Below are 12,428 nucleotides of genomic sequence, written 5' to 3' on the forward strand. Positions count from 1 at the left end.
TGGAGTAAAAGTGACTTCTCATCACGACTCTGCCTTGCACTTCCTGGGTGGTTATTAATTGGGAACAGTTTCAAGGCACTTGTTGAGCCCGGACCTGCCTTCTTTGGAAGCCTGTCTTTTGGCCTGTTTTCAGCCAGTTGATGATGACTTTCTGTTTTAGGTATGGAGTTTGAGTTCCTCACGTAACCACTTACCAGGTTACAATTTGTAAACATTTTCTCTCATTTCTCTGTTTGGTCTTTTCACTCTATGATTGCTTCCTACTTTGCTTCTTATTTTGCCTATTTTTTTTTTTCTGGGGATGGGAGGGGGTGGTGTCTTACTTAAAAAAAAAAAACAACAACTCCTTAGGCTGGAGAGATGGCTTAGTGGTTAAGCACTTGCCTGTGAAGCCTAAGGACCCCTGTTCGAGGCTGGATTCCCCAAGACCCACGTTAGCCAGATGCATAAGGGGGCACATGCATCTGGAGTTCATTTGCAGTTGCTGGAAGCCCTGGAGCACCCATTCTCTCCCTCTCTCTCTCTCTCTCTCTCTCTCTCTCTCTCTCTCTCCCCCTCTTTCTCTGTCACTTTCAAATAAATAAATAAAAATAAAAAAATATTTAAAAAAAACTCCTTGCCCATGCCAATGTCCTATAGGATTTTTCATGATTTCTTTTAGTTCATAGTTTTACATTTTTCATTAAAGTCTTTAATCTAGTTTTTTTGTTTGTTTGTTTGTTTTCGAGGTAGGGTCTCACTCTAGCCCAGGCTGACCTGGAATTCACTATAGAGTCTCAGGGTGGCATCGAACTCACGGATTCCTCTTACCTCTGCCTCCCGAGGGCTGGGATTAAAGGCGTGCACCACCACGCCCAAATCCATTTTGTGTTCATTTTTTTTTAATTTATTTATTTGAGAGCGACAGACACAGAGAGAAAGACAGGTAGAGGGAGAGAGAGAGAAAATGGGAGCGCCAGGGCTTCCAGCCACTGCAAACGAACTCCAGACGCGTGTGCCCCCTTGTGCATCTGGCTAACGTGGGACCTGGGGAACCGAGCCTCGAACCGGGGTCCTTAGGCTTCACAGGCAAGCGCTTAACCGCTAAGCCATCTCTCCAGCCCTGTGTTCATTTTTATATGATGGGAATTTGCCTCTAACTTTCTCCTCCCACGCGTGGCTGTCCAGCTCTCCCAGCCCCACTCAATGCACGGTCTTGGAACCCTGTAAGAACTCACGTGACTCTGGGGACATGGCTCACTAGCCCGTCTTTAAGTATGTCAGTGACCTACTTAAAGTTTTGCCGACCGTCACTACGTAATCTTAAAGTCGGGTGACGTGATGTCTCCAACTTTGTTCTTTCTTTGCTCAAGATTGATTATTTGAGGTCTTGTGAATGCATACCCATTTAGATGTTTATTATAGGTATTATAAATAGTATTGTCATTTTCTTTTCAGGTAGTTTATGATTAGAAAGTAGAAATACCTCTGATTTTTGCATGTAACTAGAAATTCATTTGTTATATCTAATAGTTTTTTTAAAAAAAAACTTTATTTCTTTTATTAGAGAGAGAGACAGGGAGAGAATGGGCATGCCAGGGCCTCCGGCCACTGCAAACAAACTCCAGGTGCATGCGCCCCCTTGTGCATCTGGCTTACGTGGGTCCTGGAAAGTCGAACCGGCATCCTTTGGCTTTGTAGGCAAATACCTTAACTGCTAAGCCATCTCTCCAGCCCCCTCTATTAGCTTTTTTTGGTGGAGCTTTTGGGTTTTCTTTGTGTAATATGTCATCTGCCAGCAGTCAGAATCCTTTAACATGTAGATGGCCTTTAGTTATTTCTCATCTGGCTGCTCTAGCAAGAACTTTAAAATTGTCATGGTGAGGGGCTGGAGAGATGGCTTAGCGGTTAAGTGCTTGCCTGTGAAGCCTAAGAACTCTGGTTCGAGGCTCGATTCCCCAAGACCCACGTCAGCCAGATGCACAAGGGGGCGCACGCATCTGGAGTTCGTTTGCTGTGGCTGGAGGCCCTGGCACGCCCATTCTCTCTCTGTCTCTCTCTCTGCCTCTTTCTCCCTCTGTCTGTTGCTCTCAAATAAATAAATAAACAATAAACAAAATTTTTAAAAATTGTCATGGTGAAAATAGGTATCTTTGCCAGGCTCTAGATCACAGAGAGAACAAGTTTAGCTCTTCCTTATCGAATATGGTGTTAGCTAAGGTAACGTCATCTTGTTCTATGTATTGCCTTTATTTTGTTGAGGTACAAGTCTCATATACTTGATTTGGTGGAAGTTTTCTTTTTAATTATAAACAGATGTTAAATTTTATCAAATATTTTCTTTCTTGCTACTTTGAAAAATCCTCTTTTTGTCTTTAACTTTTGAAAATCTAATTACAATATGTCTTACAGTGGACTGATTAGTTGTATCTGCTTGATGGTATTTGGACTTCCCATAACTGTTCTCAACCTTTTTTTTTTTTTTAATCCATCTGGCATTCTGAAGACCCTCATAAGCATCAATAACATGAAAAATCGCTATTTTTCTCCTGTCCCAATATTTCATAAGCTTTCTTCATTTTTTTTTTTTATATTCTTTTTTCTGTCTCCAGCTGTATGCCACCTGCAATGGCTTCAGTCTCACTAGCTCTGTATTTCCATCTATTTGAATACTAATGTTTGGCCATGTTCACACTCCATTTAGCACATCTCAGATGAAGATTTGTTTGATCACTTTAAAATTACATCAGGCCTTCCAAGTTTCTTCGAAAAAGTCCCCGGTTGTTTCTCTGCATTTTCCTTTAAGTTTATTGAGTTTCCTTAAAAGTTATTTAAAATCCTGTGGGAGGGGCTGGAGAGATGGCTTAGCGGTTAAGCGCTCGCCTGTGAAGCCTATGGACCTCGGTTCGAGGCTCGGTTCCCCGGGTCCCACGTTAGCCAGATGCACAAGGGGGCGTAGGCATCTGGAGTTCGTTTGCAGTGGCTGGAAGCCCTGGCGCGCCCATTCTCTCTCTCTTCCTCTATCTGTCTTTCTCTCTGTGTCTGTTGCTCTCAAATAAATAAATAAATAAATAAATACTAAAAAATATATATATAAAATCCTGTGGGAGTTTATGCATATCATATGCCACAGAGGCGGTTGTTGGCACTTTATTTTTTATTTTTTCTACTACTCAGGTGTGAGGCTTCTTTTCCTGTTTAGTTTCTTATATGTTGGGGGAATTGTTGAGGCTCACCCACACAAGATCAGCACACTGGGTGGGGGCGGGGGGGGTGAGGTCGAGATGTGGTGCTGACTCCAGCATTCATAACTGACTTTGTTTATGCATCCTTTCCAGAAGTCCTAAGCAGGCTGATGATTATTTTCCCCAAATGGTGGTAAATTTCAGCAGTCCATGCAACACTACATCTAGGTCTGTTTAGGCACCCATAGGTGGCACACCGACGGTCTCACCGGTAGTGGGCTCCCCCAACCTAAATTAATTTCACATATTGTGCTGGCATTTCAGAAGCCTACAGATGCTTCTAGTGTCCCATGTGGGGCCTGGGGATCAAACTGTGGTACTCAGGCTTCAAAGGCAAGTGCTTTATCTGCTGAGTCATTCCTGCCCCACTCTTTTCTGTTTTTTTTTTTTTTTTTTTTTTTTTTTTTTTTAAGGTAGGGTCTCAACTCTAGCCCAGGCTGACCTGGAATTCACTATGGAGTCTCAGGCTGGCCTCGAACTCACAGCAATCCTCCTACCTCTGCCTCCCCAGTGCTGGGATTAAAGGCGTGCGCCTTCACACCCGGCTTGATATAAAATTTCTATAGGAAGCTTGCATAGTGATTTATTTCTGGAATCAAAACCACACAGTTTCATAACACAGATATCTACAGCACAAAACCTGATGCGGTGCATAAATAAAGAATAAAAGAAAGCCTGGCGTGGTGACGCCTGTCTTTTATCCCAGCACTGGGGAGGCAAAGGTAGGAGGATTGCTGTGAGTTCGAGGCCAGCCTGAGACGACATCGTGAATCCCAGGTCAGCCTGGGCTACAGTGAGACCCTACCTTAAAAAAAAAAAAAAGAAAAGAAAAGAAAAGAAAAGAAAAGCAATGCTACATGGTGGGAAACATAACCAGTTCACTATAGCTGACAATTGGAATGTAAGTTCTATCTTCATTAAAACCTTAAAGTACCCTTAAATTCATTTTCAAACATATTTTATCATAAAGAGAGCAAATGAATAAAAGACTTATTTACATGAAAATTCCCCCCCCCCCAAAAGGAATGAGAGTTATTCCATTCCAAATCATTTGGGCCTCTGCGCAGCAATCATTTACTTTCCTATTTCTTATAGATTATTACAGATATTTCCTGGGTCTGGAGAGATGGCTAAATGGTTAGGTTACTTCTTAACCTGCAAAATCTAATGACCTTGGTTTGATTCCCCAGCCCCCACATAAAGCCAGATGCACAGAGTGTTGCATGCTTCTGAAGTTCATTTGCAGCAGCTGGAAGCCCTGGAGCGCGCGCGCGCTCTCTCTCTCTCCCATCTCTCTACACTTGTAAATAAATAAATAAGAAACAAATATTTGGGCTGGAGAGATGGCTTAGCGGTTAAGTGCTTGCCTGTGAAGCCTAAGGACCCCGGTTCGAGGCTCGGTTCCCCAGGTCCCACGTTAGCCAGATGCACAAGGGGGCGCACGTGTCTGGAGTTCGTTTGCAGAGGCTGGAAGCCCTGGCGCGCCCATTCTCTCTCTCTCCCTCTATCTGTCTTTCTCTCTGTGTCTGTCGCTCTCAAATAAACAAATAAAAAATTTAAAAAAAAATATTTACCATGCTTTTAAAACTCCATCTCCATATCTACAGAGATTCTTATTTCTACCATTTTGGGGAGGCTAACCATTAGCAGATCGAGCTCAGATTTTGCACCACGGGCAAACACTAACATTCACTTGCACTTTTCATGTCTTTCTTCCTTCCTGCCTGTTGGAAGAAGGTGTCACAGATTTAAGCTCAACTCTTCCCCGGGCTCTTGGACTCATCCGCCCCACCACCTCCTCAAGTTCCTTAAACAGCAACATGGTATGCTATTATCCATTATCTTCAAAAATGAAATTTGAATCTCTTAGGATCTATGCCACATGTCCCATCAGAAACTTCCCCACTCACATTTGTCATTCCCTCCCTATCACTCCTCCACTCACGTCTGCCCCTTCCGTCACCAGCACCCCCCAACCCACTCACGTCTGCCCACACAAAGTTCAACTGCTCTATGTGTAAGGCAGCCATGAGTCAATACACTCTCCGTTGCTTTGTCAGAGTACTTCAGACAATCAACTTACAAGGAGCCAATGTTTACTTTAGCTTATAGGGTCAGAGGTTTGGGCCCACGTCTAATTGGCTCTGTGGCTTTACAGGGACCAGGCATCATGTCGTGGTGGGAAATACTTGAAGTACGAAGCAGCCTCATCTCATGCCGGTAGGTCTCCATATGCCCTTCAATGGCAAACCCAATCCACCTACATCGTGTTGAAAGATCTACCAGCCTGGGGAACCAGCCTCCAGCGACTGGGTTTGCAGGGAACATTCCTGATGTAAACTGCGGAATAGGTCAGCACAGTGTTGTGGTGGTTTGATTCAGGTGTCTCCCATAAACTCAGGTGTCCTGAATGCTAGGTTCCCAACTGATGGAGATTTGGCAATTAACACCCCCTGGAGGCGGTGTATTGTTGGGGGCGGGCTTATGGGTGTTCTATAAAGCCAGTTTCCCCTTGCCAGTGTTTGGCACACTCTCCTGTTGCTATGGTCCACCTGATGTGGGCCAGAGGGTATTATCCATTCTCTGCTCATGCCATCGTTTTCCCTGCCATCATGGAGCTTCCCCTTGAGTCTGTAAGCCAAAATTAACCTGTTTTTCCCAGAAGCTGCTCTTGATTGCGTGGTTTCTACCAGCAATGCGAACCTGACTGTAGCACAATGAATGCTTTCTTTTCTTCTCCTCCTCAAGATGACTCCCTTCTCAGTGGCAACCTGTGCTCCCCATTATAGGGAACAGAAACAAAACAGGGGCACTATTCAAATGGGAGTAAGCAATGTCTTTCTGTTTCTCCCGCTACCCTTCATGATATTCAGCTTTTATACAGGTGGGCTAAATGCAAATCAATTTTTTTTTAACTTTTAAGTATTTTGCCAGTTTCCCCTGAAAAATCTCTGTTCATTCATAATGGTACCATAGCTTTACAGAAGGTCTGGGTGAGTGGATTGGGCACTGGGATATTTTTGTTCTCTTTTGCCTGGTTCAATAGGTGACAGAGGAAAACTGGCATTTTGGATTTTGGAATTGTAATGCTTGATTCTTTTCTCATGTTAAGTATTGACTTTTTGCTGATCTACATTTTATTATTTTTGTATTATGTTAGGCTCTGGTTTGACCACTAAACTAAAAAAAAAAAAACAAAAACGATGGAATTCTTTTGAGAAAATTTTATTGACCAACTGAGCCAGGAACGGTGGCAAACAGAGGTAACCCCAAGACTCTGAAAGCACGGGTAGAAACATCATGAATTGGGGGCCAATTGAAGCTTCATAATGAAACCTGATCTCAACAAACAGAATCAACAGAATAAAATCAAGTAAATGCCATTATAAATCAGCATGCACACAAAAATGCGAGGAGAATAAAATCAGTTAAATCTCATTATCAATCAGCATACACACAACAATGCGACGAGACAAGATAACTCAGGTCATGAGAACATATTTCAAGACTATCACAGATATAGCATCAGCATCATTGTTAGCCTATCTTTTGGTGCTAGGTAGACATTGATGACAGCCAATGAGACATGACCCTATGCAGGCCACAGAGTAACCCTTGGTAATTCATTAGTTTGTCTACACAGACACTATTTTGCTCAGGGCTACTGGCTTTAGTTGATCGAGACAAGGTGATTGTCATCTTACTTTAGAGTTAAACAGGGGCTGATCCCAATCTCTCCAATTGGGGTTCTGGGACAGCGCAGGGGAGAGGTATACAGACATAATAAGCATTAGAGCCCTCTCTTCAGTCCTCCATGTAAATAAACCTACAAAATGGGCTCTTTCTTTGCATCTATGTCAGTAGGTGCCTTAAACGAAGGATGACTAGACATCTACGCTGATGAACAGGTTATTTGCTTCACCAGCTGGACTCTGGGTGGCTTGTTGGCACCCATCAACAACAACCTGGGTGGCCAGGTCTACTCATGGGCTGGAAGATAGAGAGCTCCTCTCATCCTGACCCTGTCCCTCCTCTCCAGCTTCTCCTTCTCCAGCAGCTCCCCCCATCCCTAGTTACATAGCTGCCTGATGTTTCCTAAACACTAATTCCACCTCCATCCTTCTCTTTACGCCAACCTGGAATGAGAAGAGGCCTGATTTAATGTCTAATAGTTACAACATGGAAAATTCTAGCTTCTTTGCCAACTTGAAAAAGATATTTTATTTATTTATTTATCTAGAGAGAGAGAGAGAGTATGGGAGTGCTAGAGCCTCCTGAATCTGCAAATGAACTCCACACACATGTGCCCCTATGTATGTCTGTATGTCTGGCTTTATGTGGGTGTTGGGGAATTGAAACCTGATCATCAGGCTTTGCAAGCACGTGCCTTTAACTGCTGAGCCATCTCTCCAGACCCCTTGTCAAGCCTTTAAAAACAAACCAGTAAAATTAAGCACCTTCCTTTTATTTTTTCTTTGAGGTAGGGTCTCCCTCTAGCCCAGGCTGCCCTGGAATTTGGAATTCATTATGTAGCCTCAGGCTGGCCTCGAACTCACGGCGATTCTCCTACTCTGCCTTCTGCAGTGCGCCACCACGCCTATTGACATTAGTTATTTATTATTATTATTATTATTAGTTATTATTATTAGTTATTATTGACATTAGTTAACCTCCAACTGAAGGCCTCCTTTCCAGACGTACTGAGGCACCGCCTGCAGGCTCTATTCTCTTTTCCAAACCCGTAACTCTGTACAGCTCACCTGTCCACAGATCTACATTTCCTCAGGGTCCTGGCTGTTTGCTGGACCCCTTCGGCCCAGGCTGGGACATCCCTCCATGTCCCTCACCTCACATTTCAGTCACCTCCACCTCGCCCTCCAGTGCAATTTTGCCCAGGACTCATGTTCAGGGTTTAGGGGGTATGAGATGCTCAGCTCAGCTTCTCTGGGCAGAGGTAGGGTTCTGGTCTTGCTGGTTTCCATGCTCCTCGAATTCTGAATAAGGTGCATGTTACTCTCTTCCTTAGCACTGAGTTGTTGAAAAGTGTCTGCGATCTCCCCGTCGTCCCCCACCCCAACCTTGTCTGTTTGCTAGACAGTTCTCTAGACAGCAGGCCTGACGTTGGTGGGGTGCTCCACCCACCAGCCCTGGATGGATAGATGGCTTAGCGGTTAAGGCGTATGCCTGTGAAGCCTAAGGACCCCGGTTCGATTCTCCAGATCCCACATAAGCCAGATGCACATGGTGGTGCAAGCATCTGGAGTTCGTTTGCAGTGGCTAGAGGTTCTGGCACACCCATTCTCATTCTCTCTGTCTCTGTTTCTGTCTCTAATAATTAAATAAAAATAAAATCTTAAAAAATAAAAGAGTTACCGCAGCCCTGTGAGAACCAAAAACCATGGAGACAATAGTTTTGATATGGCCTCTGATATGCTCTCTGATCAGCTGTTTCTTCTTACCCCTGGAAGCTGCCAATGCCATCAGCCATGGAGAGAAAGTCTGACAGCTGTCAATCAAACAGCCAAATAATGTCCACCAAATAACTTCAATCATTTGAAAGGAAAAAAGAAATTAAGGCGAGCTTGCAACAAAAATCCAACATGAGGGCTTAGTGGTTAAGCAGTTCAAGGCTCGATTCCCCAGGACCCACGTGAGCCAGATGCACAAGGGGGTGCACATGTCTGGAGTTTGTTTGTAGTGGCTGGAGGCCCTGGCGCGCCCATTCTCTCTTCTCTTTCTCTCTCTCTCTCTATCTGCCTCTTCCTCTCTCTGTCTGTTGCTCTCAATAAACAAATAAAGATAAACAAAAAAATTAGAAAAAAAAATACAAGATGAAATTGGCATTCTTCTCAACGAACTTCATTTAACCAAACCTCAAACTCTAACCCAGTTCCCTTGAGTTGAGTTCAATCATCCTCACCTGTCTCAATTTGCTCCTGGGTTCTCCTAGAACTGGCCGTGATCTTAGGACCCAAACGGGCTCCCGCAGCCCCTCAGTCCACACCACTGACAGTTCTAGTAACTGTGGGTTGTTTTATTTTTTTGTTTTTTTTTTTTGTTTTTGCACACCTGGAAAACTGATAGCAGCTCACCTGATCTCCCTCACCTGGCCCATGAGGCTCCACGTCCCTGGGGACAGTGCCCTGGGAAGGTTTGCCTGTCTCTAGGTGATCACTGAAGGTGGATTTCACCGTCATTCCCTCCTGCCCTAGGAGCTTATTTGCAGGGGCTCTAAGTCTCCAGGTTGGGGAAAGGCTTGTGTGAACACCCGTCTTCCCTGGGAATGGTGTGTCCAAGAGAAGCCGGCAGAAATCCCAGTCGCACAATCTTTACACCCTTCTTCTACCAGGCATTGCAAATGAGAAAAAAAAAAAGAAAAAAACAACTTTCGAGCAGTAGGGCCCTCTAAGCTTTTATTATGAATTATCGGGAGTGTAAGTATATATAACTGCAGAGAAATGTAGGTATTTTAATTCCACTGACCAGTAGGAGGGTTACTGGTCCACATTCTAGAAAAGTGACCGAGCACATGGAAGAGTCCCTTCATGAAACCCTGGTGGCTCCATTTGGCCATGATTTGAGTGTCAGACTATTTCAGATCTGTACTAGAGAGATGGCTCATTGTTATTACAGAGATAAATGTTATCCACCCCTAGAAGAAAAAAATAATAATTTTGTTAATACAGGGGGAAGTGAGGAAATCAAGGGAAAAACTTCAGGTAGGTAGCAGGTAGTGATTTTAATCACAATGGTTTTACTTTCTCCCTCCCCCCCCCCGCCCCTCCTGCCACTGGAGAAAAACAGAGTTCATGCTGTGAAAGTTTATATTGCCCATGATACCATTTAAAACAATACAAATACTGGGCTGGAGGAGTGGCTTAGCGGTTAAGGCGCTTGCCCACAAAGCCAAAGAACTTGGGTTCGATTCTCCAGGACCCACATAAGCCAGATGCACAAGGTGGTGCATGTGTCTGGAGTTCATTTGTAGTGCCCAGAGGCCCTGGTGTGCCCATTCTCTGTCTGTCTGTCTCTCTTTCTCTCTGAGTCTCTCAAATAAAGAAAGAAAGAAAATACAAATACTGGGCTGGAGGAGTGGCTTAGTGGTTAAGGCTCTTGCTTGCAAAGCCAAAGGACCCAGGTTCTGTTCCCCTGGACCCACGTAAGCCAGATGCACAAGGTTGTGCATGTGTTGGGAGTTCATTGGCAGTGGCTGGAGGTCCTGGCATGCCCATATTCATTCATTCATATTCTCTCTCCCTTTTTTTTTCTATCTCAAACAAATAAATAAATAAAAATAAGTTTTTAATTAACAAGTCATAATTTAAAAAATACAAATACTATACGATTGCTTGTATTCCAACATATATTCCAGGTAAGTTGTCAAACTTCCAAGCTTTCTCTTTAATCAGTGGAAAACATGTATGATACATGTTTTCTCCTGTTTTTAGATACTCCGAATATGTAACATTTACCATGCGAAGCAAACATCTTCCTCATTCTCCTTGCCCTGCGACAGCTCGCCTACTTCACCCACTAAAATTCTGGCTTTGTGCACCTTTTCTGTGTACAAGGTTTGTGTTTTGTGTTTCGTATCTCCTGGGATACAAACTTTCCTTGGCCATTCTACATTTCTGCCTCCTTGACCTTCAGACGTGAACCTTGAGAAAGAGGGAGATACATAGAAGTGAAATGGTGAGACGTTCATTTTAGCCTTCTTTGTATAGTTTTCAGAATGGTAAGCCTGTGTGTGTGTGTGTGTGTGTGTGTGTGTGTGTGTGTGTGTGTGTGTATGTGTGTGTGGGGGGGGTGGGTGCATGCGTGCATGAGTGTGTGTGTGTGTGTGTGTGTGTGTGTGTGTGTGTGTGCACAAACTATTCTGGCATGGATTGTGTGATAACAGCCCAATCAGCAGAGATCAAAACATTGGGTTGGGCTAGGAAGATGGCTTAGTGGTTAAGCGCTTGCCTGTGAAGCCTAAGGACCCCAGTTCGAGGCTCAATTCCCCAGGACCCACGTTAGCCAGATGCACAAGGGGGCGCACGCGTCTGGAGTTTGTTTGCAGTGGCTGGAGGCCCTGGCGAGCCCATTCTCTTTCTCTATCTCTCTGCCTCTTTCTCTCTCTGTCTGTTGCTCTCCAATAAATAAATAAATTTTAAAAAAAAAACCACTGGGTTGATGGTTTCACATGTGACACCCTTACATAAGCTTACACTCACATCAACCATTCATATCGATCCCATAAAAGCTGATTACCTAGGTCAGATTGTAGAGGAAATGTTTTAATCACAGTTACTGTCAAAGGCTGATAATTGCCAAAATGGTTAATTCAAATTTTAAAAAATGGCCTCCATTTCAGGCCTCAATTATCAATGTTCACTGATCCTTGGAATTTTCCCATAAGAAGGTAAAATGGAAAAATCATTTAGTCTAGCCATCTGACAATTAATATTCTGAGAATGCTAGTTCTTTCTAGTTTGAATGTGAATGCCCGTTCTCTTATTCCTCTAAAAACAGAACACAGAAAAAAATGGTATTTTTTTTAACAGCTCATTTTCTTTTATCAAGTTCATAGTCACAATGACCAATAAAGTATCTTGACTATTTTATCAATAGCAAATAAGAGAAATATGTGTTATGGTTTGTGTGTGTGTGCGCGCAATTTGAGAGCTTCCATGTATTCAAAGAGACTTTAAAGGGAATGAGCAGACGGTGCATATCTGACATCTGCCTATCTCCGTGTTTCCTTCTATTGTTAACTTTTAAGAAGACCCCATGGAAACATTTGGTTATTTCATCTTAATACAGAGCACCCAGCTCGGTGTGGTGGTGCACGCCTTTAATCCCAGAGCTCGGGAGGCAGAGGTAGGAGGATGGCTGTGAGTTTGAGGCCACCCTGAGACTCCATAGTGAATTCCAGGTCAGCCTGAGCTAGAGTGAGACCTTACCTAGAAAAAACAAAACAAAACAACAACAACAAAAAAACACCCAGATAAGATATACTGAAGAGAAAGGAGCCAAGTTGTTTCCTATCCAGAGAAGAAGAGAAGATACATGACCATATCCCACTATCATAAGACCAAACTCAGCTATGCAAACCACACAAGGCCAGTTCTCTTGGACAAGCAAAACCTGCATATATCTATATCTATATCTATATCTATATCTATATCTATATCTATATCTATATCTATATCTATATCTATA

The 12,428-nt window shown here is 43.5% G+C and overlaps 1 pseudogene; it reads left to right on the forward strand.

Annotated features, from left to right (window-relative positions):
* The first annotated feature begins 2,184 nt into the window (after window positions 1-2,184).
* The window catches only part of LOC101602667, a 47,022-nt pseudogene continuing 36,778 nt past the window's right edge, over window positions 2,185-12,428 (forward strand).

Source organism: Jaculus jaculus, chromosome 21 (genome assembly GCF_020740685.1).
Source record: "Jaculus jaculus isolate mJacJac1 chromosome 21, mJacJac1.mat.Y.cur, whole genome shotgun sequence".
Classification (NCBI taxonomy): Eukaryota; Metazoa; Chordata; class Mammalia; order Rodentia; family Dipodidae; genus Jaculus; species Jaculus jaculus.